The sequence below is a fragment of the Dermacentor silvarum genome, chromosome 4 (assembly GCF_013339745.2).
Source record: "Dermacentor silvarum isolate Dsil-2018 chromosome 4, BIME_Dsil_1.4, whole genome shotgun sequence".
Lineage (NCBI taxonomy): Eukaryota > Metazoa > Arthropoda > Arachnida > Ixodida > Ixodidae > Dermacentor > Dermacentor silvarum.
Genome location: NC_051157.2, coordinates 88,809,379 through 88,836,474, shown reverse-complemented (window position 1 = coordinate 88,836,474; position 27,096 = coordinate 88,809,379).

Here is a 27,096-nt window from a genome sequence, read left to right as displayed (position 1 = left end):
GTGTAAAGCGAAATCGATGCATTCATTGCTACGAATACGAGAGAAGAGGAACTGAGAGAAGAGGAACTCAGCAAGGACGAATAACCAGCCATCAATACACGTCATTAGGTCATCTTCGTGAGACAGTGTTTGCATATGAGTTATCGCGACTGAATGTGCAGATATGCGCAAACTGCAGAAGGAAACCTGGACAGGGCAAGCGCACTCGTCCCGTCCGTGTTTCCCTGCCTGGTCTCTGTTTGCGCGCGACGTCAATCATGCTAACGTGAGCATGTGCAGAGAAATGGGCATGAGGAACGACACAGGCAAAAGTAAAGTCATATGTCACTTTTCTGTGGTTTTACTTCTGATGGCTTCCGTAAGAGACCATAAAAATGCGAGAAAAGGCATTTGCAGGAGCAAAGGCAGTACCTTTCCCGTGGGAGAATTAACCGACCGTGTTTATCGAAGAACCTGCCTTTGCCTTTTGAACCAGCATGAACCTCCGCTACAAGTTCCGGTGTCATTAGTTCCCAAGTTTCTTTCAAAACCGCTGCCAAAGCAGGGCAACCTGACTCAGCGCCTTCATCTGTTGCTTTCTCAAGCCACGCACACGTGCAGGCAGCCGGTTGCAAAACACAGCATCCGAGAAAACGATCCGTCACGGACAGCACAGTGCGAAGAGCTCACGGCAAGGAAAAGATCGCGAGCGACGTTTTGTTTCATGAGGGACATCCAGGCTGTCCTCCTCACGCCACTGTCAGCTGCATTACGTGACGCAGCGTCATTTCTTTGCGCGAGAACGTCAAAGAAAGCGATGGATGATGGGAGAGGGACTTGGCGCGCACGCGAGGAGACAGTGTTCTAGCGAACATGGCCACCGGCATTGCGCAGCAGCTGCTGTCGCATCGTTCGCCTCCTGACAGTGAGAACCGGGAATCGCGCTCCTATGGCGTCACAATCAGGCATCCGCCGTAGTAAGATTGGACAAGTTTTGCACCAAACGAGAAAGTTGCAGAAGTGCGTAGGGCAGAACGCTCAATACACAAGCGGGTGTGGCTTCGGATTAGAAACTTGCGATGCACGGAGATAGCACCTACGTAGGAAATAGATTCGTGCATCACTATAACGTTGTCTGATAGCTAATAGTATGTCCTTGTGAATTTTCCTTCAAATTTCGCCCAAAGCATGGCTTTGCTTACTAGCAGAGTGAGCATTAGTAAGACAACGCGAGGAAATTGACTATTGTCCACATGAAAATGTTTTTGCGAGCGACCAATCGCGCGGCAATTTTGCGTGTATTCGCGAGCTTCTTTCACGCTCGGAAAAACGCTTTTATGTAGTACGTATTAAGCAACAGAAAGCTGCACCGGGGGTTTTTCATGTTGCTGCACAATTTTCTCACTGACACTTTTCACCTAATTAAAATAATTGAGAAGTAACTTAAATAAGAATAATTATATACTTACGTGGAATGAAAAAAATAATCGGAGTACCTCCGAGCGACAGCTAACAACATTACCTTGGTTTTGTCGAGCTACGTAGCCATTTGCATGGTTTTAAAGTTTGGCCTAAGTTAAGTAAAATACATTGTATAACTTAAGGCAACTTTCCGTTGGGATAAGTTGTGTATCATTTAGGAAAGTTTAGGTATTCAAATAAACCACTAAATATTATGTGCAATTACCTTCGGAAGTTCATGCGTTTTAGAGATACCCATGAACCGAGATTTATGTACAGATTCAAGACCCGAATGTGTTCAAGTCCTGCAATGGCCAGTCGCGCGGCAATTTTGTGTGTATTCGTGGGCTTCTTCCAAGCTCGGACAGACAGACAGACAGACAAGAAACTTTATTTTGTCCTAAGAGACACTTTATGTAGCACGTATTCAGCAACAGAAAGCTGTGGAGGGAGATACGCATGAACCGTATCCATGAACCGCGATTTAAGTACAGTTTCAAGTCCCGAATGTGTTCAAATCCTGCAACTCGAATGCACGACTGCACGTCGCAAACCGAGTTGATGATTGCGGCTCGTCTCTGGCAAATAAAGCAGAAGCTGTGATCTGCACGAGTATGGCTCGTCGTTGGCGATATTAGCAAAATCAGCTTTAGCATGAGTTCAACTCGGGTTACTAGTTAAAGGATTCGAAAGCGACGTCGTAAATCTCAGAGATAGGCGCCACAGGCTCATTCATTTAGCACAATTTTCCAGGTTTGATTTGAATCTCGAAAAACAATAATAATTCAATGCCTTCATTGTAATGAGCTAAAATCATTTCGTGAAATAAGAAATCAAGGTTATAATGCAATTTCAACTCGAGCATATTAAAATTCGGTTATAGAATCTACGTTGCAACACCGGCCAAACAGGCGAGAGTACTTGGTTTCAATCCAGACAATGCCGAATATTCTTGTTTATATTTTGCGTTGCTCAGGCTTTACACACTTTACTTTCTCAGATCGAGCTTAACGTTCTCGAGCGATCTAACGATTTTGTTTTTAGGCGTCGAAATGCAAGTTATTCGGGTTTTCTTTACTTTTTACGATCGGAATTCAATCGATAGACCTTCGACTTACTGTTTTTACAACAGCCGATATCAGTGGCATCATCAATCTTCATCTGATCTAAAGCAGAAGTAAAATAGATAAGGCATTCTTTTCTGGCAAAAAAAATGATAAAACAAGGCAATCGGTGGGAGATGTGGTTCGAAAATGTTAATCTGGACCGATATACCGCCATACAATGACCTCTAGATTGAGTAAGGACACTGACCTACCTCCGGCTTCTTTTAATATCCGTGAGCATCAGTTGAAAATATAAACGTTAGTGCAAAGGTGTCTGTATACGCCGAACCATCCCGCTGATAAGTCCGTTCCCTTCTCATTTAACCCCCGAAATCTTTAGGATCTCCAGCGTACTTGTGGCCAACAAAAACATGGGGAAAGTTTCTGATTTCCATAATGTAAACAATGGAGATCGCGATCGAAATGTGTGCAGAGGAGTCGTTACTTATTTCAGATTTGAGTTTTTTTAGAGTGTGTAGCAGACGATTTAAGTAGAATATTACCTTTCTAGTTTGCTGAAAGTCCAAGTAATTACGCGTAGCAGGCGTTATGATAGCTGATTTACCGTTCACTTTGCAATGTATTCCGACAGTACATACAGTCTAATAAAACAGGGCATTGATGTTGAAAATCAAGAGGATGCGTATTTAACCGGAAAACGTTAATATTAGCATATGGTCGATGCATAAGTATTATTTTATTGCTATAGCAATTATATGGGCACTCCAAGCGGATTTCTGCCGTCGCCATCGCCGTCGCCATGAGGTTCCGTATAGAGTCCAACGGCGATGAAATCGTCGCCGCGCGCCGTATGCTGTATGTGCGAGTGAAAGCACGCGAGGGAGAGAGAGGGAATAAACTTTATTACGATATCGTGGATACCAGTTGGGGGGACAGGAGGGAGGGAGGGGAGGCGGCGTTTAGTTGCGGCACCAAATGCGTATTTATATAAAAACGTTGCGAGGAGAGAAGGTGGTAAAGACTTACGACGCTGCTCGGCGAGGGTCCCGTTCTGATCTCGTCGAAAACCTCCGAGCCGCCCCCAGAAGCACCGCCAACAGTCACCAACGCCGAGCGCGTTCGGTGCGAACGCGGGCAAAACGCCGACGGCGTCGACAACAGTTCTGGGCGTTGCTGGTGCTGCTGCATGTCCAAGTTTATACAGCTGATAAAACTACTATCCTTACTCCATATAGCTCTCTACTAATTTGCTATCGCAATTGATGCTTCGCCTTTCGGGTAAAACTGCGACAAATTTTTTAACGTAGCGCTTCCACTATGTACAGTACTCTAGATTGTGATTAGCCTGAAACGAGGGTAAAATCGCATGTCGGAAAAGTATGTTTCACGTGGTCAAGAAATTACAGAGAGCTTTCCCAGCAGTACAATCACGATGATGCAGGGACCTGAAGCACGATAAGCATCATGTTTCTGGTATCACTGGTTGAGCTGCTGTTCAGTCATACTTCAATTTAAATTTAGCCCTGTCATACCTTATAAGACCAATCTTGCGTCTTTCAATGTCATCTTATCATATTACACCAGGTGTTTTCTGAACGTTATTAGATTTTTAAAAAATTGTCTGTTACTTAATTATAATGAAGATCTGCTCATTGAGCTCGAATCAAAAAGGTGGAAATTGCTTGTGCAAAAATTCCCTACGCAAAATTTACAAGTTAACAAGATTGCCCTAATTAACTTTCAAACCAATTATTTTGGCAAATGCTGCAGTTTAAGAAATAAAGCGCGTGAGTTCTTAAGGCCCATCCACTTAGAAGGAGTTTTGAAATGGGCACCAGCTTTGAGATAACCATTATCAAACTTGCGGTAAAGGTGCACTGCGATTCTATTTGCTTTTTTTTTTTTTTAACAAAACGAAATGCTTTTTTACACGCTCAACCTGAAATATAACTGGAATATCAATACATCTTGTCACACGCTTCCAGGACGCATATTTCGGAACTGCTGTTATCCCCTGAATTCATCCCAAGTGAATATGCCTTGCGAACTGACCGGCTATAACTCGGAAATTGAAATGTGTCTCGTAATGTGATTAACCTAAAAGTTAGTTAGCACAATTTTCGCAATTAGTTAAAAGTTCATTTCTATTTCTCACGCAAATAATGCGCGCCTCTTAATGCGGTCCCTCTCAAAACGTCGAATTCTGCGACATTACCGCAGCCGACGTTTTAACTATTATAAAAACAACCCATATTATACGGTTGCCGCGTACTTTCGCACGGGATGCATTACAAGGAGAAGGTGAGAGAAAGCTTGCGAGGAAAGCGTTGATGAATACGCTGGCTGCATTTGCAAGCACAAATTGCCGAAGTGAGCACCGTCTTACAACTTCGCTTACTGTCGTTGTATAAAGCTAGCCGTCCGTGTGGCAGTCTTTTACCCTCGCGTGTGTCACCTTCATTGCCGCCGGCTTTTACACTGCTGTCTTCCCACGCATTCCCTTCGGGCACTGTAGCGCTATTGCAATTCAGTGACATAAATTATACATGCCTTTTCAAAATACAGATAAAGTACACGGAATAGTCTCTTAGCTTACGTCCACTGTGTTACGTGTGTCTATCCGTATCTCTTTTGGGTGTACAATAAAAATGCAACCACATCGGCCATTCTTCGCGAATCACGAAAGTCGATTAATGTTTACATGAAACGTACACTGTGATTGTAATGTACCTGATGGGGTCATCTGTTGTCTATTTACTATGCCTGAGCTTCACGTAACTTATCAGCGCTCGGAGCGCTCGTGTCACTAAGCATTCGATACTGGGGTTCAGCAGATACAAAGTTCTGCTAATGAGTTTTATTTCCTGCCGCAACAACCAGGCTATAATTAGAGGGCGGTACAGAAACACCAGTGTCATTTAGATTTCCGTACATGATAAATAACTTCCGGCGGGCGAATATGAACTTAGAATGCCTATATGCACGTTTCCGCATGCTCACCTAGACACAGCTTTGGGTTGCAAAAGCCCACAAATGACTATTCGTTGACTAAATGTATTGCTTATGTGTCTACCGCAGAAGCACACGTCGCTGATCCCTAAAGATGGCGTCGTAACGGATTGCGTTGCATATCTGAGAACTATGCATCATTAAACACCTTTGCATTTTGATTTTAAAAAATACGTATGGATTTCCTCGTATGACGAGTACGTAAAATATACTTCGACATTGATTTAGAGAATAACCGGAACTAAGGAGGCTTTATTCTTATAGGGGGCACTAACTTTATGTGTTCATTCTCGTGAGCAATCCTGTTCCTTTATCCCGAATGTGAACGCATAAATAACGCCGCCTTACGGAGAAATCTGTTGCACTGATTCTTGTATAAGTTGTTTTGCTGCAGAATACAATTGCGTTTGTGATAATAACATAGTTAACCCACCACGCATCAGTAAACGTGCAGACTAAATATTGATACTTGCATGTTTGCATTTTTCTTCGTTATGAAATTATTAGAGAGAAACATTGTGGAGTATTTGAAGCAGAGTCGCGTTCGGTAAGGGCTGCAACATGGTGCCCGTGGTCGAACGGGTTTCAAGACTTCACTGTGGCGCCAACATACTAAAAAATTGGAAAACTAAACGCAATTCCAACTACTGGTATTTTTAAAACCAATTTATTGCATGCCGGCACCATCGTTGCGTGTTGGAGCCTCTTCGACAACGGCAGCGTGTTGCAGCTTTTATTGAACGCGACTCTACACGTGTCTTCGTTGACGCTAACACTGATATAATGCTTCAATATCGAAATAATCTAAACAACAGCCTATTCAGATTCGCCAATATATTCAGAGGCCAGGTAGGAGGACCACTGTTTTACAACTTTGTAAAACAATAGCCTCCTACCTAGCTTGTGCACTACAAATTACCGCTTTATATCTTGCAATGCCGCATGCAATCGGAAGTAATAGCCAGCATTCCCAGCTACTTACATGCAGCATTAGCGCAGCCAGGCTGTGAATTGGAAGGGGGGAGTGCGAAGGGAACGTTCTACGCGAAAACGCCCCCGCCCAGGAATAATAGTAACTCCTGTGAACGCCATAATAATCGTGTTACCAGCAGGTGAGAGCTAGGTTCGGAAATCGACAGCAAACAGCGAACACCACACAGAATGGTGTCGCTGCTACGCCACTGGCAGACAGAGCACTCGTGGGATGCTTTTGAGCGGCCACCCTTGCCCCAACAAAGTGCCATTATTATTTCTCGAATGCGTGTACATCCATACTGCGACAGGACTGATGGATGCCGCTCAAAAATATTCGTGCGATCGAAGAGACTGCGCCACTCACGCGCACGCAGAAACACGTACGCACCACCTTTGGATAAAATATTTTCAACAGAAATTGACTACAGCCAATCGTCATACCCAAACGCCCTGTAGGAAACCGCGGCCTTAACCAACCAATCAATCCAATATAACCGAAGAAGTACTGTGTTTCCTTTGTTCTTTTAGGCCCGTTCTTTTCTTTTAGGGCCGCCATAAGAGTGACCCCTCCGAAAGGGTTAGGTGAGAACGTTGTTTTTGATCACTCGATCCCAGCCATCAGCAGCAACGAGCTAAAATGACGAAGCTTCAAACCATGGCCGTGGAACTTGCAAGCAAGTCGGTGAGTCGATATCACGTGGTACTGCGGTGTCACGTCACCCTTTTATAAAACAAAACCGCAGGCCTTGGCTAGACATCTTCCCACGGCCACCGACAGAGCATGTCCGAATTAATCGAGAAATCCCGCTGCAAGTATAACACAAAAGAGACAACACATTGAAACATTGCACAGACTCCACGCTATGCCTATTGTCGGAGTGTTTGCCTTCGGCTTGCCAGTTAATGTAAGGCAGCCGAGTGGACAAAGTCTTCTAAAGGATATTTGCGCCTCAAAAATCTATTTTCTTTATTATTAACGCTAAATTAATGATTTTTATGAGTTGTACAAAGCTTAATCTCGTAATACTGAACACGTTTTTGTTTATGAAATGTTATTTAGTCATTTTTTCTGCTCCATATAGATGAAAGAAGTGTGGTCTCTTGTGTAAGTTTAGATCTTTGCTTTGTATCAAGACTAAACAAGTGTTGTAAAATAGCCTACATTGAATTGCTACGCATTGAGTTTAATTAGATTTGAAGTAAGCTAAACATTATTTTGTATCGCTTTATTATTCTGCAAAAAAAGAGTTAATCTCAACTGTGATTGCATTGTCGAGCAGTTTCATTAAATGCACACAATCAATATTGCCGGCATGCGTAACACAATTTTGCACGCATGTGTGAAACGATGTGTAAAATGCAAGTATCATGTCTTATTGAATTCTTGGCAAACCCCCATTGTGAGTACGTTCCACTGTACGGAACTCATTATCATCGTTATCAATACTGCAAACACGTTTCTTAACCGATACCCCGTTTCGGATATGTGCCATAGTACTGGAATCATATTCATCAACACGCCGCGACCATCGCAAAGAGCTATTGTTGATGTTAGAAAGCATGTGGCTGTAGCCTAATGCGAAAGAAGGGAGGAACTATTTGCTATAGGTGAACTAATCCTAACCCGACCGCACTAACTGGTTTAAACTGGTTATCGCGCCTCCCAGGTACGAAATTCGAGGACCATATAAAAAATAAAAAAATTCAATTAAAATGTTGTACCTAAAGCTTAGCACAGTGGATAACCTGCAATACATAGTAAGATTTTATCGCTAAAAATGCATTCCAAGCTGCATCTTTTCCCAAAATTGAAAGGTGGTGTTCGCATCCCATAATGCGGTAATTCTTGCAGGTTACATTTTAAAATGCCTTGTTAATGATTTAGTTGTTTCTTCTCTGTTTTCTGCACGCACGTGTTTGTGGTAGTTCATGCGTGAAGTTTGCTTCGCGGTTCGCTTCCTCTGAGCCCGGTTTTCCATCGAGTACTTGTACATCGTATCGCGCAAGACGCTATACAAAGATTTATTATCCATGCTTTTCCCGCCCCCCTTTTACCGATCATTATATATTGGTATTCCAGGACACGATGTATTTATTAAAAAGAGTTCGCAAAATGCTTATTCCTCCTAACTAAAAACTTCTTTTTTAAACTTCATTCTGATACCTTTCCGGGGAAAACATGGCTGCAAAGAAAAGGTATTTTCATTTCTCTTATTAACTGCCGTCTATGTGATGTGCCGGAGAAAATGGAACATTGTAGCTACAAACACGCCGTCCCCTTTTCGTGTATTCTTCAGCGAAGTCCAGAAAAAGGACTTAACATTAACCCCACACTGTGCGATACCTGTTTCCAACTTGTTGTGATGATGAACCATTTGATAGGGTTTTTTTTTCTCTAATGGGACTGCACTGGTAGTGGAAAACACGTCTGCAGCATCGCAATGCAGAACCGATCATACCTTCAATAATTCATTTTGCTTGAATGATGAATGTGACATTACACCGGACTGGTAACCTATCTGGGTGAGGTGTTTATCCTTGCCAACATTCTAGTGAAAAGTATTTTTGGAAGCACTCCCTGGAAATGGGAACAGCGAGTTTTGTGGTGACTCTTCAGGGTGTGCAATAGTACCTGGTAAAGTCGATGTCACGAGTTCACATAAGGTATCCTTATCATTTTCCTATAGCGTCTTCAATTATGAGTATCAATAGTTTGCTTATCGGGTGACGATTTTTTCATGGCATTGTGCTCACTGTAATAAATACTATGAAAGAAAAAAGGACCTTGTAGCCCAATGGTTATGGCATTAAGGTCGCTGCGCTGGGGGGACGAGATTAGAACCCTGCAGCGGGCCTCGTTTTATTATTATTTTTTAATAAATGCGCGTCAATTCGGCGAGAACCCAACCAGCGACCGACCAATTGATCATGTAATGGCAGGCAAAGGAAGTTTCGCTTTAATAAAGGTATGTTGGCACCAACAGATGTTGCGAGTTACTGCTTTTCAAATTAGTAACATGGAAACGTTTCGCAAGCCACACAACATCACAAAGGCAAAAAAGACATATTATAAAATGACATTGCACTAAGTCCGCAAACAACGAAACGTCACCACAGAGCCATGCGGATGAAGATGCCACAATCACATTGGTTCGGTACGGTACAGTCACACGCGATGTAATGAGAGATGAGTACATACGTTGTCATATATATATATATATATACATATATATATACAGCCATTTTCACGAGACAAACATGCGCACATGCACTTTTTCTCCTACTACGTATTATCAATGTGAGTGAATTCACCACTAAATAATCGTTAGGAGCAGCAAGCTGCTCTTATGTTTAATTTTGAACATTATGGTAAAATGCTGTTGTATAACAACTCCCTTTACAAATACCGCCTGAAGTAAAAATAATCATTCTTCCAACATGATCTCCGTCTTCGCATGACTTTTCAAATGCCTGTTCTGCCAATAAATCTACACATATCTACACATACCTGCCCACACCTCTCACAAAATCACTGGTAATAGCAATATAATTAGGAACGTAACAGTAAAAAAAAAAAAATTCTGCGAACCATTGATACTCTGTTGTTCTGAGAAATGCACACAACTTTTGTAACTGGGAACAGTTTACAACCAAGTTTGTGTGCCTAATCATTATCCTCAATGACATGATGTGTAGTGCAAACGGGGCATGCAATACGCCATAAAAGTTTAAAATCTCTCAGTCGTCCTGCATGCCCCTTTTGCGCTGCACATCACGTAATGCAGTACCAACTAGCCACTCAGTCTGTTCATTATACTCAAATCAGCTTGCTCTTCATACTGAATATATTAGTCGCCTCTATGAAATTTACGGGGACAGCAAATTCGCATAAAAAGCACGTGCTCGTTTCAAATTTACAACGCAGGTGAAAAAACACTTAGGAGCGCATGTATTGCAGCAGCCATGTCTCATGAAAATAGAATACCATTTTTACAACTGAACACTTTGTATAACTTGTCACTTAGTGGTCCTTGTCTTTCCTTCGTACGATATTAATATTAAAGTCAAGCTTCTTCTTTTCTTGCCTACCCTCCCAGGTATGGCGTGGCTGCTAGCTGTTGCCTTCTGGCTACTGCTGGGTTGGTTAGTATTTACTTGACGATATATATATATATATATATATATATATATATATATATATGTGTGTGTGTGTGTGTGTGTGTGTGTGTGTGTGTGTGTGTGTGCGCGTGTGTGTGTGATGTTTACATGTGCGCCGAATCTAGTATCAGTACACGGGGGCTCATATATACCCTGTATGCCGACCGACAAAGTAGGACAAGTGATCAAACCTCCGTTCTGCGTAATAAAATAAAAATCCTACAAAAAAAAACCGCACATGTTATGTCAATTTATAGGTATCTCTAAAGTACACCGCCCTATTAATGGGATAGCGCATTATATTGAACAAATTATTTGAGTGACTTGAGCTGCTTTGATTTATTTGATTTATTTGCTTATGTGCTACTCTTTGTTATGCCCATTCTTAGCCAATCCTCTCGAACGGGTATGGGCCACTGTGCACGGCACAAGAGGTACAGAATTGTTAAGTGTAGTAACATATGAGTCGTACATTCCTGTGCACAAACTTGCCATCACCATTCTTCTCTCGACAAGCTTCGTACATTGCCTTCATCCTTGTTACATCTCACACTGTGCACCCACTTGAATTTGAGTTTTCATTTCGGCAAAGCTTCGTCGCGGACACATAAAAAGATTACATGAGGTTGCATGCTGCATTGAATGAAAGTTGAAACAATTGTATAGGCATCGCCTTTAGTTGCTCAGCATTTAATGGACACTGCTTGACTTAAGCTTCGCTTCACATGCGTTCGTACATGTGCCTTAGGCCTACATATTCTTGAAGCGAAGATTTTTTTTTTGCCTCTTTCCCCCCACCTTTTGTGTGCTGGTTGCTGGCTGTCTTGCACGTTTGACCGGTACGGGACATTGTGCAAACAAGCACTGGATACAGTGCAAAATAGGGCGGCCCGGACTGCAGATCATGTACTATCGACCCAAAAAGTTTACAGAGCGAGGGATTTTACAAAAAGCTGAATATCTCCGCAGCCCCAGTGCTCGAAGCCTGAAGAACAGCTCAAGCTGATCGACAGAGCTCGCAAGATGGCAAAGGCCACAGGGGCCCTGGACTGAGGGCTCCACCTACGCCGGGAAACATCGTTTGTGAAAATAAAGTTTTTCATTCATTCATTCCGCAGCCCCAGAACACAGCCTGGCATTCCCATTTCCAGCCTCTACTGGTATATGCGAAATACATCGTGATGTACGGTTTTACTGGCTACATTTAAAGGCTGCTCGGATATTTAGCGTTTCCTGAGATCCCGTGGTCTGTCAACTATTTTGGTCGATAATACATAAGTGCGGACGTGAGGTCAAACACCAACTCGCCGTCGTCGACTTGTCATCATTGTCACTTTATTACTTTCATGGAAGTGTGATCATTCTTTCGTTGTCAAAATCGTCGTCGTCCATCTGGCGTCTTCACCTTCTTGTCATCATTGCGTTGTCATATCCTCGTCATAACGCCGCCATTGGCGAGCTGCCGTCGTCATTCCGCGATCCTCATTGCGTCGTTGTCATTTTATCGTCGTCGTGCCACGTCGTCATACAGTCGCCGTCATGCCATCAGAGTTGTTCCATTGTCGTTCATTTGTCGTATAGTGATGCCGCTGTCGTCATCCCGATGTCGTGTCTTTGCCGTCCCACCGTCATTGCCATTCCGTCACTCGCCGGAGGTGGCTTAGCGGCTATGGTGATGCGCTGCTAAGCACGAGGTCACGGGTTCAAATCCCGGCCGTGGAGGCCGCATTTTGATGCGGGCGAAATCTCGAAAAAATGCCCGTGTCCCGTGCATTGGGGCCACGTTAGAGAACCCGCAGGTGGTCAAAATTAATCCGGAGTCCCCCACTACGGCGTGCCTCATAATCAGATCGTGGTTTTGGGCACACAAAATCCCAGAATTTATTTTGTCCTTCCGTCGTCGTCATCCCTTTGTTGTCCTGCCGTCGTCCTCACACAATCGTCATCTTTCCTGCTTCGTCCCGCTATTGTAACGCCGTCGTCGTAATGTCATCGTCGTGATTTCAGCGTAACCATATCATTTTCGTCATGCCGTCATCGTCACCTTTCCAGCTTCGTTATCCTTATGTCGTAACGCCGTCGTCGTGACGACGTCATCGTCGTTATGTTATCGTCGCAATACCTTTGTCATCATGCAGTTCGCGTCATTACGCCGTCGTCATGCTGACTTCGTAATGCCGGCATGTCATTTTCATCATTCTGTCGTAGTAGTGATTCTAGCGTCCATTGTTCTTGCTATCGTGCGGTCGTCGTCATTCGACCGCCGTCATAGCGTCGTCATCAATCAGCCGTCGTCATGATGTCTTGGTCGTTTCATCGTCGTCATTCGTTTGTCGTCATGTGTGGGATGTGCGTTGTCTAGGACCACAAGCTTATGTTGAACAAGGCGCTTCCCAGTAAAAGGGTGTCCACCTTAGTCGTGTGCTCCGTGCTTGCAAATGGTCGGTAAGCAAGAACAGCGTTCTTCGCAAGCACCAATGAAAGCTTCGCTTATACCTATACCCACAGAGCGGGGGTATCCCTTATTTTTATTTTTATTATTTTTTCGTCCGGCATGCAACGACATAGTTTGCAAACACGGTGGCCCGACCTTAATTTACTTCCTGAAAATCCTGAAAATCTGTTAATTTACTTCTTGAAAATCCTGAAAATCCCGTTAATTGCCATCGTATAGCACCACTGTTCTACTTCGCAATCATGTTCCCTAGTGGAGTAATGACACAGTTGTAAGCAATGTGGTGAGCATTATTTGGTTTAATTAACAGTCATTTTGGGCATGAAGGAAGTTTCTCCCTTTTCTTTATTTTACTCACCGAAAAAGAACTCATTGAGGCCATATAAATGCGCAACAGTTTTTTCTGGGTATTCACATTGGGGCTGCGACGCAGCAACAAGCAATAACAGATACGATAATGATTCCAAGAAGCTGCATTTCCTGGGCGATCTCGTGCCTGCTCAACAAGAAAAAAAAACACATGAAACGAAAACATATGGGATGGCGGACAGCCGTCTTGACAGATTACTGCTGCTGCTTCGCCCCCTGTCGACTTGCCTCCCGGAAGGACCGTATCAAGTGAACAACCAGTCACGAGTGATCTCGCTCAAGGAAGCAGTAACCGAAAGGAAGTGAGCATTTCCCACCAGCACTATTATTACATTCTCTCTGCGAAAGAGCACAATGTTTTACTTAGCACTAAATAATTGATAATCCAACGTGGGAATACATGACTCAAGGAAAACGAGCGGACAGACATGTTCGCGTCTTATGTTCATGTACTGCTACATACAATTTCGCTCTCCACATCACGCAATGAACACAGCTCTACCCAACGACTGACAACGTGTATCTGGAGCTCTACACCCGTACAGCTGCGTCGCCGACCGCGCTGCCTTCCCACCCCCCGTCCCCTTGTGGTCGCGATCACGTGGTCTCGTCTGTTTATATGTCAGGAAAGGGAGCGACGTTGTTGGCAGACTTTTGTTGCACATTTGCTACAACACGCTGGCAACGGCACATTGCTAAGCGTGTTCATTAAAGCCTCTTGACAGCCTCACTTCCATGGGCTAGATGATAATAGTGCATACCAACGGGAGATGACACGGCCCATGAATAAACAAAACGCAAGACGTGTGTTATATCTTTTCGCATGGTCTCACGGTAGTAGGCAGAGCTTCGGCGCATGCTTAATATGGTTGGGTAGCGCAGCTATGCTGCATACTCATGCCTTCAGTTGATGGCAATCGCGACCGCCTTTTCATTCAGAGTGTAACGCTCACAAATAGACGTGGCTTGTGACACTGTTCCCGAATTGGCATTGCACTTTATAGGTTACTCTGCTCGTCGGAAGGTATTTTTTTTTCATCCATAGGAAGTCGCTCTTGTGCGGGCGATGGGAAAAATCTAGTTTAATATCATAACAGCGCCTTCATATTCCCGACATTTAACGATCTGTATTTTAAAGGGTTACATTTTTCAGGCTGCCATAACGCAACAGTGCTCTGGACAGACGCAAATTTGTTGAAAGTGCAATCCCACCGTTCTGACGCTTTATGGCAAACGTTAATAACGTCGGCTGTGCAAATGAAAATAAACAATTTCTGCAGTGGTTTTCTAGTCGAATTTATATAATTTTTCGCCGCGAGATGAACTTTTCAATGATAGTGAAATGAGAGCACGACAGACAAAGTGAAAGTTCATTCCGAAGAACAGAAAGCTGGCCTGCAGCTTTTAACAAGTCCCCTACATAGGAGGCAAACAAATGCGTATATAACACGATAGGCTTGATCATCTCTTTACTTTGCTAACAGATAGACCAGTCCCTCCCTTTTCTTTTCATACATGATTTCATGCTGAGGTGTTCGCTTCTATTTACAACACTTCATGGTTTCATTTTCGCGGTGCACGAAACACCGATAACGGAATATTGACAGCAAACGCAAACGCAAAAAAAAAAAGAAGCTGAATTGGGCGGATGTGCGTCGAACAAGCGATTGCGAGGATCAGCAGCGAGCGAGGCAAAATTATGTGCCTCCCGATATCGATTTCACGGCTAGAATAAAGAAAGGGGACAAAATCGGGATAGTGAGGCCAAAAATGAGTGAACGTTGAAACAAACGAGCAGTTTCCCGCGCGTATAACCCTCAGGGTAAAACTCGGCCACGAAGCTTACGCGAGCAGGTAACGTTTTCTTTGTTTGTATTTTTTTTTTTCAATTCTTCATTGTGACGGACGAAACACGTAAACAGTATACAGCTTCACGGACACACGAAAAGAAAGCCCCAAAGATCTCCGCTCGCAAGCAAGCGTTGGGCAACCTTGTATCTCGGACCTTCTAGAGCTTTTGCAACGGGTGAGACACGTCGAATATATTCAGAACATCGTGCAAAACTCAGAAAACATTGAGCAGCAAATTTTTGGTGCCAGTCACAAAAAAATACTGAGTATGCGACAGCAATAGTCTGGGCACGCCTACACGTGTTATCGACTTCCTGCCAGCTCAACTATGGGAGTCTGCAGTTTGAATGAATAAATTATCTGTAACTTAGACACCTCGTGCATCCTGGCTTTTTCGCTGCACGCCACTCTTTTTCTTAGGTGGAAATCTAGAGAATAGGCGTGTCGCTGGCGCCATTGTGGCAGTAATGCGTGACATCGCTGCGTTGGCGTCGAAGTATAATCACGGTGACATACAAGCGCACGTATCAGTCCTGCGTCGTACTTCAAGGGGCGTTCTCATTCGCCACATTTCTCGTATGACCTTCAAAGGACCGCCCTGCACGAGCATATTGAAGGCATTTTTTTCCACGCGCCGTATTAAATACGGTGCTTCGCACGTTTTAGTCCAAGGAAGTTTGAGGTTCCAGTAGATATCTTTCTCGTCAAACATGCACGATCACTAAAGCGTCTTACGCTCAAAGGATCAGCTAGTATGGTGTCATCTAATCAAACAAGAATAAAAATAATGGTAATACAATGATATGAAGAAGAGGGAAGGGCCAAGAGAAGGAGGTGAACGGATGCGTAATTTGGCTCTTTTAATCCCCTGGCTTTCTTTATGTGCGCCGAACTTCAGTATACTATAGCTTTTCGGAACAGACACAGCGGCCAGCCACTTAAACGCTTCTACATTAAGTGTCAGCGCTCACTTTTAACGCGACAGCGTTAAGGGCCCCGTGTCGCAGAAAATCCGGCGTCGGCGTCGACGCGCCGGTGTCTGTGGCTGAAAAAATCACCCCTCCCCCTCCCCGACCACGCAGGCCCTCCGCGTGGCGCAGAGGAGTTAGTGCACAAAGTTCAATTTCTCAAAGTAAAATCCGTCAGAAAAATTGTACAGTACGACTTAACCGACTTACGACATAATAGCGTCGGATTGTAATTTGAATGTACGAGAAAACGTAATTATGTTACGAGGAAAGTCAAACACAAACCCCTTTTCCAGCGTTTGTACCATACCAACAAGTGGCGCGCCCGGGTAGGTTACTTGCGAAAACACCTTCCAGATGGCGCTCACATCCTCGGCAGCGTAGAGTTACTGTGTATGCTCCCTATAGCGGGAGCAAGGGGAGCATATACAGTCACTCTACGGCAGCGGCGCGCACAGGCGAAGGTGTAGAAAAAAGAAAGCTGCTGCGCTGCCAGGAAGCCTGACAAGCATTCAGGGATCTTTGAATGCTATCGCGTTCAAAATTTTTTTTTCTTTTTCTTTCTTTCTTCTCAGTCATGGTTTTTGGTATTTAATGTTGTCATTCGTAAGGTGACGCCGCAACCTGAAGTGCGACTGAAAGACATAATTGCCACTAAAAGGATACACCCAACAAAATGAAGACAAATTGACGACGGTGCGGGTGTCAATGTGTCTTCCTCTTTGTGTGTGTCCCGTTAGCGGCGAATGTGTCGTTTAGCAATTACCTCATAAGGCAACACACAGTTTTGCGGAACTGTGACACCACCATTTTTCGGTAGATTATTTAAAACAGTTGCATACAACTGTTTTTATCCATAAATTGCCCATGATTGTCAATATTTTCAATTAGGAAAGGAAGTTTGGTAAAGCTTATTCACGTGTTCGAGGATGTGCATGGCACTTCGTCCGTCACCGAAATTTGAAACCACATTTCACTGACAATAAAAGCTTTCTGAATCATCCTTGCGAACGATTGATCAAATAGTGATGCGAAATATATTACTAACCCAACATCGGAGTGGGAGATGTAGTGTTTTTGCAGAATTGAAACATATTTACTTCGTCTCAGTTCATTCTGACGCAAGGCACGAAACCTAGAAGTTCAGTCGGCCTGCAATTGTTGAAAACGTTCCTAGATTCCATCTTTTCGGAAAGAGTCTGACAACACAGATTTCGTAGCCGTATCCATACGCCAGTCATCAACGCTTCACTTACACAGCAATCAAGGGCCAGGGTAATGTAACAATTCTGTTTGCGAGGGGCACCACTCCGCGTACGTTATCACTGACATCAGTTAGCCGGAAACGGTGGGTCACAAGAAAGGAATGGTTATCGAGTGGCAGTAATCCTGTCGTTATAACGGTCAGGATTTTACAATCAGTATCATAGGCGTATCTACCGGGGGGGGGGGGGGGGGGCACTGTCAGAAGGGGGGGGGGGGCAAAGTATGCTATTTGCCCCTTCACTTTTGAAAGCGGACACTTTCCAACAAAGCACAGCTGAAGCAAATTTTAATTACTTCTTTTCGGTGACGGAAGATAATTGCAAGTCAACACTGTGTTTTTTCGTGGTGCTCCGCCAGTGCGTTTGACACCGTGTGCCCTTTGGCTACATCATTGCGGTGATGTTGTAGTCTTTACTTTAAGTTCCCTGTTCGACCTTATAGCACGCCTGGCAGTCTTGGCACGAAAGTTTCTAGACGATGCCAGGGTATTTTTTTTTCGAGGCGGTCTTTAACTCTGACGAGTTACTGCGATAGTTTGCTTGTGCAGATGTGTCAAATTCGTATTTCGTAATCATGGAAAATCCTTGAATTTGACTCGTTCACTTTGGTGAATAAGGAAATGAAGCCTGCTTCCTTGTTCTTCTTGCTCTGGCAGGAGGGTTAGCAGCATGCCTTTTTTCCGTTATTATAGGCTGGTCGGGATAGCCATTGTTGAGTAGGTCTTTCTTTACTCTCTTCTTCTCAAGTTTTCGTGTGACAGCAGTAGAGCATAAGCGGAATGCGAAAGATATAGCCGAAACTAGGAACTTAAAGAGCATCAATTGAGATAGCAAATTAGTAGAGAGTTATACGAAGTAACAATAGTAGTTTTATCAGCTGTATAAACATGGACATGCAACACCACCAGCAACGCGCAGAACTGTTGTCGACGCCGTCGGCGTTTTGCTCGCGTTCGCACCAAACGCGCATGGCGTTGGTGACTGTTGCCGGTGCCTCTGGGGGTGGTGGTGGTGAAAACTTTTTATTGAACAAAGAGAGAGGGTGAAGCCCGTGAGCTCCATGAAACTAGGTGTCATCCTTAGTCCGGGACGTCATTGGTCGAAGCCGCCACTCGAGCCCGTTGGACCAGAGCTCGTTGTTTCTCTAGTCCGGAGCTGTTGAGCACGGTCGCCTCCCAGTCCTCTCGAGTTGGGTGCGGAATAGGGGATAGATTGGGATTCTGTTGGCAGGCCCAGACCATGTGATACAGATCTGCCAAATTACCACAGTGCTGGCATTGCCCATTGATTTTGGGATCGAAATGCTTTACTATAGCTGGGCAGAGCAACGTATTAGTTTGGAGGCGCCGTAGGATGCGTTCTTCAGTTTTGGATAGGCCTTTTGCCGGAGGGGGGTACACCCGGCGCTGCTCGCAGAAGTAATGTCGAATTGCACTGAACCGTAGTAGGGGAGTAGGACATTCAGGCTGTTTAGGGCAACAGGGAGGTTCCCGGGGAATAAGTGCGCGGGCTGCTGCGTCTGCAGCTTCATTACCTCGAAGGCCCTGATGGCCTGGAGTCCAGATTATTCGTTTTGGTGCGGGATCCCGATCCCTGATGCAGAGTCTCAGAATTTTGTTGGCTAGCGGAGAGATTTCCCCTGCCAAGTAGTTTTCACAAGCCCTTCGAGAGTCTGTGAGTATGCATTTGGATTGAGGGTGTGCAGCCGCCAAGGCGACAGCGACTTCCTCTGCTTGGTTTATATTCGCGGCTCTAAATGAGAGTCCGTCCACCTGAGTTCCCTGATGTACAACCGCCGCCGTGTAATATCCCCTGGGCGAAGGTCCGGCTACATCCACATAGTAAACCCCAGTACGGGAGCCAAGCTGTCTTTCTTGCGCTTTGGCACGCGCCTGTCTTCGTCCTTCATGTGTTTCTTTCGTCATATTACGAGGGAGTGGGAGCACCCAGAGTTTGGTGCGCCACAGCTCTGGGATGCGCTCCGTGTGTTCAGGTTCGCAGTTGTGTTGAATGCACAGGCGGTCCAGCAGGCGACGCCCCGGGGCGGTCTGCATAAGCCGTGTGTATTGATTTGTGAGGTGCGCCTCCCTGAGCTCCTGAATAGAGTTAAGAACCCCCAAGGCAGATAGTTTCTGATTGGAAGTGCTGATGGGCAGGTCTAAGGCGCGTTTGGTTACTTTCCTGAGGATTACATCAGCCCTGTTCTCGTCGTGTTTAGTCATTCTTAAATACGGAGTTGAGTAAAGAATCCTGCTGGTTACAAAGGCGTGGGCGAGCCGAAGCGCGTCCCTACCTCGTAACCCCCCGCGTTTGTTTGAGACTCGGCGGATCATACGTCCTACCTGTTCCCCTACTTTGCTTAACTTGTCCAACGTAGTTCCGTTTTTTGTTCTGTTATTTATGAGAAGGCCTAAGATTCGGATCTCAGAGACCACCCGAATGGAACTCCCTGATAGAGTCCTCTGGGGGCGGCTTAGAGGTTTTTGACGAGATCAGAACGGGACACTCGTCAAGCAGCGTCGGAAGTCTTTACCACTTTCTCGCCTCGCAACGTTTCTTTTATATACAGGGTGTTTCAGCGAACACTTTCCAAAATTCTTAAAGGTTGCCTGCGGCAGATAGCACAATTCTAATTAATGAGCTGGTCTACTCGAAGAGGCGGGACATTACTTCCACAAGAAATTGAAATGCATAATAGAATAATTAACGGAAATTCACTAATTAAGCTTTTAACTAATTACCCGATGGCCCATATTGTAATTTACAAATTGTAGCCGTGAGTTGCCGTGAAATGCATTGGCGTTCCAGTTAAGTTCTTAATGAAACGTCGCTTTTTGCATTGAAGCCCAAAATTAACTGGAACGCCAATGCATTTCTCCGCAAAGTTCGGGAATTAATATCACAAAACTGGTGTCATCCCGAAAATTCGTTCCAAGTGAATCCGCCTTGCGAACTCCACGGCTACAATTTGTAAATTGCAATATGGGCCATCAGGTAATTAGTTAAAAACTTAATTAGTAAATCTCCGTTAATTAGTCGATTATGAATTTCAATTTATTGTGCCAGTAATGTCCGCCTCTTCGAGTAGACCAGCTCATTAACTAGAATTGGGCTATCTGCCGCAGGCAACCTTAAATAAATTTTGAAAGTGTTCGCTGAAACACCCTGTGTATAAAAATAGGCATTTGATGCAGCAACTAAACATCGCCTCCCCTACCTTCCCCCCCCCCTCCCCCCCCCAACGGCCTTTCGCGCGACTGAATAAGTCGCATTTTCTCTCTCTCTCTCTCTCTCTCTCTCTCTCGCTCTCTCTCTCTCTCTCTCTCTCTATATATATATATATATATATATATATATATATGGTGATTGTAAAGGAGGAAAGAGACGCTTAATTCCGCAGCCCTTCAGGGAGCACTAGGGAGCACGGCGCAGAACGCGCGTTTGCTCTCCGCCGTGCATTCGCTCCCCGTGAAAGCGCGCCTTGCTCGCGCGCTTTTACTCGCACATACATCATACGGGGCGCGGCGACGATTTTTTCACTGTTGACGTCATAGAAAACCTCATGGCGACAGCGACGCCGACGGCAGAAATCCACTTTGGAGTGTCCATGTAATTGCTATCGTAATAAAAGAAGGCTACAACAGCACCGCAATGATGTAGCCAAGTGGCACGCTGCATGCGTCTAACGCGCCAGAGCATCATCAAAAAACAGACTACAGTACTGATTGGAAATCGGCTTTCGTCATTGAAAAGGAGAAGAAATTATCATCGCCACTTGTTCGTTGAATCATTTTGCATATATTCTACGACACACACGATTGACCGGACACGGGGACGCCTCCCTGAGCTATACGCAAATGCATTATACGTCATTCGGCATGTATATAATAAAGACCGCCATGCACCTCGTTCACTGGGAACAAGGCACCCGTATTGGGTAGAAAAACACTAAAAACATTCTCGTTTTTCTATTTGTTTTTCGGTTGGCGAGTGCACGTTTTCTTCAACTTCTCGCACTTATTATGCGTTATACACGGCATTTAGGTGTTTTTTCCTCGGTATCGTCGGCAAACTGTGCGGGGAACGTTGCTTATATTTCTTTGATGTATGAAGCAATATTCTGAATGAAGAGCGATAAATGTTTTTTCTGTGTAAGTTGATTACAGCCTTTGTGGAAAGTTACTCAGTCAAGTATTCCAGGGTACCATACCGCCACAAAGCGAAATGTTTCCCAGGCTCCTAAAACAACTGCACGTTATTTACGAAATTTTGTCAGAATATGGATAATTTTGAATGAGATTCGATGCTAAACATTCTTGCTTTAAATGAAATTACTTGAGGTAATTACTAAACCCTTATTTTTCTATGTTTTTCTTGTGCATCATATGAGATTCGTAATTTGTTTTTCCGGTGTCCGCTGTGAGCTAAACAAGGCATCTTGTTTATATCTGGGGAAACCTAGGGGCATGATATGGGTAATGTGTAGGGGATGTTTCAAATGAGTAGGTTAAATGCTCATTTTCCAGTTAATTACGTATGCAAGTGGCCCATAGCGTTATTAGTGTGCTTAACGAGCGGTGTAAAACAACTGAGGTCTAACTTTGCGAGCATAAGGGGAGCAATACGCCAAGTTCATGTGCGATGGAAAATGCGGGTTGATCAAGCACAACTTTAAAACATCGCAAGAAATCATTTGAAAGTATCACACAACTGTTATTATAGCGATAGCTCCACTACTCCATGTACAAACGCAGAAAACGCCTGGTTCCATAAATCTGACCTTCAAGCTCAGTCAAGTTCAAACTGGAACTTAGCCTGCCACTACGACGATATCCTGAAAGGGATATGTGGACAAAGTGCGTGGTCGCACGGGCCTCATCTGCGATCATGTGTACACAGTTGCTTTCGTATGCGCTGTGCTTACGACGCTTAATTCGCGTTGAAGCGAAACGCAGAATGCAGGTCAATTCGCTCGCTGCTGCTGCTGCGCCGAGCAGAGACTGTATGTTGTCTTGTGGCGCAATGGTAGATGCAGTAGTTGCTGATTCTCCTTTCTTGCAACATAGGGGGGAATATAGAGAGAGAGAGATGAGGAGAGGAGGATTCAGGTGGTTTGCAGGTTGGTCCCCCCCCCCCCCCCCCTCGAGAAATCGTTGGTACGCTACTGATCAGTATTTCCTTTGGAGCATGTCCCCCTGAGGATGTGGGGCTATTTCTTTCTTGAACATACTGCATACCGAACATTGTGCTTGGCTGAAGGAAGGCTTATAGTCTTCTGCCGCATACTGACCTCAGCCGCCTGCTTTCGCAGCTTGCCTATAGCAAGACAGGAAGGAATTAACTCACTTTCTTCGGAATCAGCAAAAAAGAAAGAAAACATTGTTACGCGGTTGGTGCTCGATGTATGAATTGGGTTTCGACACCCATAAACAATCAGGGAAAGCAAACATCCCATCCTAATTAACCAAGTACGAGGAAAGAAGGGGCTCGCTATTGCCTGGGAAAGGCGGAAACGCTAAACAAGCCCGCCGATACGTGATGTGCTCATCATAGGAAAGCAGGAAGTGAGGCGACTTCGCCGAGGGAAGTACAGGAAATGAAAAGAAAGAGGGCCTGGTTCACTTGCCCTCCGGGCAGCAGGCAGGGCACGCTTGTAGGGTGCACTGCACCGTAATTGGCAAAACAATGCAACAAATCTAAACATTGTCGTGCTTATACGGGGTAGAGGCGCGGCCGCATGATTGCCTGCTGATTAAGAGGAAAGGAGGGAACCCAATTTTGGTATCGTCCGCTCGCTATCAAGCTTAGGACTAGGGAGATTACGAGGAGTGCCGGCGGCGTATGTAGAAGGAAACCGAACAGGGGGCAGAAGCGAGGAGGCCAGCACTGCGGATGTTAAGCGAGCCCTTGCAGAGGGATTTTACTTTAGGCAGCGCAAGCCAGCACCCGGCCCTGGGTTCCTCATTGCCTCTAGACAGTGGCTGAAGGCTGAGTGCCAGCTGGGAGTCGCGGGCAGAAAACACCCCCAGAACGCTTCAGTGCACAAGCTAGTATAGCGGGGAAAACTGTTGCTGCCGCCGGAATGGTGGTTTGCCAGAGCAGAAGAACGACCTCGGGCGAGGATCCACAGCGCTCCTCGAATAATCCTTGACGTATGTTATCCAAGCCTGGAGCCGATGATTAAGCGGCCCCAGATAGATGTCAGAGAGCAGAGGCCGAAGATGTACTCTGATACTGCCGTTGCCAACTAATTACCAACGCTGTCAGCCTGCTGGGAACACTTATGATGAGCGATAAGGTTTGTAACAACGGTCATGTTTTATTGCGGTGAATGCCTCACAGCTGTTTTCCTTTTTTAAAGCAGTTGGGCTGGATAATAGGAAGGTACATTCATGTACTGGAAGATAATAACAGGGACGAAACTAACACTGGTTGTAAAGCACAAGGAAAATGAATGCACACCAACTATCCCAATTGATCGCTCTTCTCAATGACGGTACTGGAGAGAGCATGCAACCGTGGCTAGCGGGGACACTTCGTTGGTAACAGGCAACAGTGCTCGGCGATGATTACCTAGTTTTCAGCAGTGTCTTACTTAACTAAATCGTCTGTGTAGTATTTGCGATGTTATTTTAATAAATTTGCTTCATATTGTCAGGACATAGGTTGGACACTGCGAAATTATCATGAATATATGTGTATGCTTCGACAAGTCCCTGCGCCACGAAACACGCAACCAAAGCGCAAACCATGCAAAGCGTCTCATGGCATCTTTGTTCAGTTTGCGTTAAATGACACATTATAACGATGCTTATTACTTTAAACTACAACTCCGTGAAGATATCACATGCTAAGGTGTCTATGTGGTTTCTCCTCCTGTTTGTAGGCACGTTGTGTGGGTTGGAGGCGCTGTGTCAAAACGACTTCTGGTCCATAATTCTATCGAAGGTAGCATTCATATGCGTACGTGCACACGAGCGCACGTTTCCCGCAATTAGATTCCATAGAGCAACAAACTCATTAGTTGTAAACGGAAAGTAATTTAGCTTGGACAGATTCCTTCTTTCAGGCAGAATGATTAGTATAAAAGAGCTTGCGCTCATCTGGACACTCTTAAATTTCGAGTGAGCTTTTCTATTGATGTAGCGGCGTCACTGGTACTAACTAAATTTGAGCAAGCCCAGTGACACGGTCACTGCATGCGGAAGATGCGTTCGCTAAACACACGCTTACATGAAGTATCTGCATTTGGGCACACAACGAGAGACTTGGTTGGTTGTAATAAAAAGTGGTTAATATGTGTTATTGCGCCGGAATGAAGTGAAAAGAAGAAAAAAAAATACTCTTGCATCTATAGTCGCGTAAATGTGTAGTAAAGTGCGGTGCTGCCGCAATGCCAAACCTCTCTAAATGACTAACATTGCAGAGGAGAGGTGAAGAAGACGGACACCCCTTGTTTGTATCAAGGTCGTGTCTATTCCTCTGCAAACAAAGGAATCGAGTGAGAAGTGGTGGTGCACGACAGAAGGCGCGAGTGGTGCGCGGACTTCGTGCAGTAGAATAGCAAGAAAAAAAAAAAAAGAGTAAGAGAAGGGAGCTTGTGGCAATAACTTCTGACAATGTTCCTTAAGTTCTGTGCTGTAGTAGCGGGATAATTTTGTTTTTATCGCATACCGAGGTAATGTAACGGGGCGCGAATACATGCTTTAAAGGTTAGCATGACACATCAGTTAGGTGTACAGTTGAGTACATTTGAACGAAACGATTCATTTTCATGGCCACTAGTTGTTCGTTAGTATATGAGCCACGGAGGAACAGAGTCATTGCAGAAGACACGAGAAATATGGGTGGGGACGCGTAACGCCTGGTCGCCGAACATGGAGAAAACAAGTTTCGTAGGTGATACGGCCGGTTTGTAGATTTCGCGACTGATCAAAAATGAAAGCTCATCGCGACGCCATTGGTCCCGCATTCAAACTGGGAAGTTGTTAATATTGCGTCACGTCACGAATTGCCAGTGGTATAACGTGAAGTATAAAACAAACTGCTTCGATACGTTTGCGGCGTCGATCGTAGCACATTTATCTACCCACAGTATGTGTCTTAGATACGAATGTCTTTCAAGCAGTGCTCAGCATATTGTGGAAAGTAACTTAGAAAGTACAAGAAGATGACTAAATTAGATCTGGGTTCTGTGGTGCGAGAGTCATTGAATCACGTGAACATGAAACTTGTAAAAGAAATTATTTTATATATATCCTGCATCTTATTGCTGTGTTTGTAGCGACAGCTTCTATCATCGGCTTGTGTTAGAAATCTTCTGGCAGAGCTCGCAGACATATGATTTATGGGAGCAAATAGCTACAAAGCAAGAACAACCGTTACATGACCAGGTAACAACAAGCGAAATTGCGGTTGAGCAAAGTCAGCGCTAACCGCTTTAGATGTAAGTCACGAGAAATGCTTCGCGAGATTCTGCATCTATTCAAGCGAAGCTTGTAATGCCTCACAAGTGTTGGTGCCATTGTAGGCTGACCGGAAAAAAATCACAGCATATCCACGAAGTGAATGATGATGAGTGGGCGAAGTACCGAGGGATGATTCGGGTAAACCACAGCTATGGGCGAGAGATAAAGAGAGCGCGCGTCGGGAACGAGAGAGAAAATTACACCATCTTCTCGTAGGGGAACCCTGAGTAGTATGCGAAGCAGCCATGGTGTCGACTGAAGGTAGTTTTATCAGCTGTATAGACTTGGACATGCAGCAGCACCAGCAACGCGCAGAACTGTTGTCGACGCCGTCGGCGTTTTGCCCGCGTTCGCAGCGAACGCGCGCAAAGTGGAACCAGAACCGGAAGTGGAACCGGAACCAGAAGTGGAACCGGAAGTGGAAGCGGAACCGGAACGCCATCTAGTGAACACTTCATAAAACTACGGGTGGCTACATACTACTACTACTACTACTACTACAGGGGAAGGAACGACCCACACCCTAAGGAGCTTCGCCCCTAAAAACTGTCTTGCGCTGGTTAGACGCGAGCCCGTAAAGGCCAAACTACACTTACGCGTGCCGGCGCGCGAAAGCTCGCGCCCACGCGCCGCACGCATGCGCAGATGGTGCAGGACAGATCATACACTCTCTCTAATTTCACCTGAAACGTCAGTTATGAGCGCGTCCAATTTCTGAGATCGTTCTGCAATTGCGGTGCCCGTGGGCCTAATGAGACGCGTCCGGATAGCAAAATTTGAATGGTCGCTAATGGATTGTCTTGGCTTGGGTTTACCAAGGCGAAAATGGGAGCCATGTGGGCGCGCTCCGGCACGCGTCTTGTAGGTTCAAAACACCATTACTTGCGAGGCGCGGAAAACGCAAGGCACGTGGACGCTAGCTTTCGCGTGCCCGCAATCATACGTGTAGTTTGGCCTAATACTTGACGGGAGCACCCAACCAGGAGCGCGCGCGGCGGGAGAAGGGCAAGGGAAGGAAAGGGCCTTGCGCGCGTTGCATCGGGACTTCTTTTCAGTGCATGGCGCTGAGCC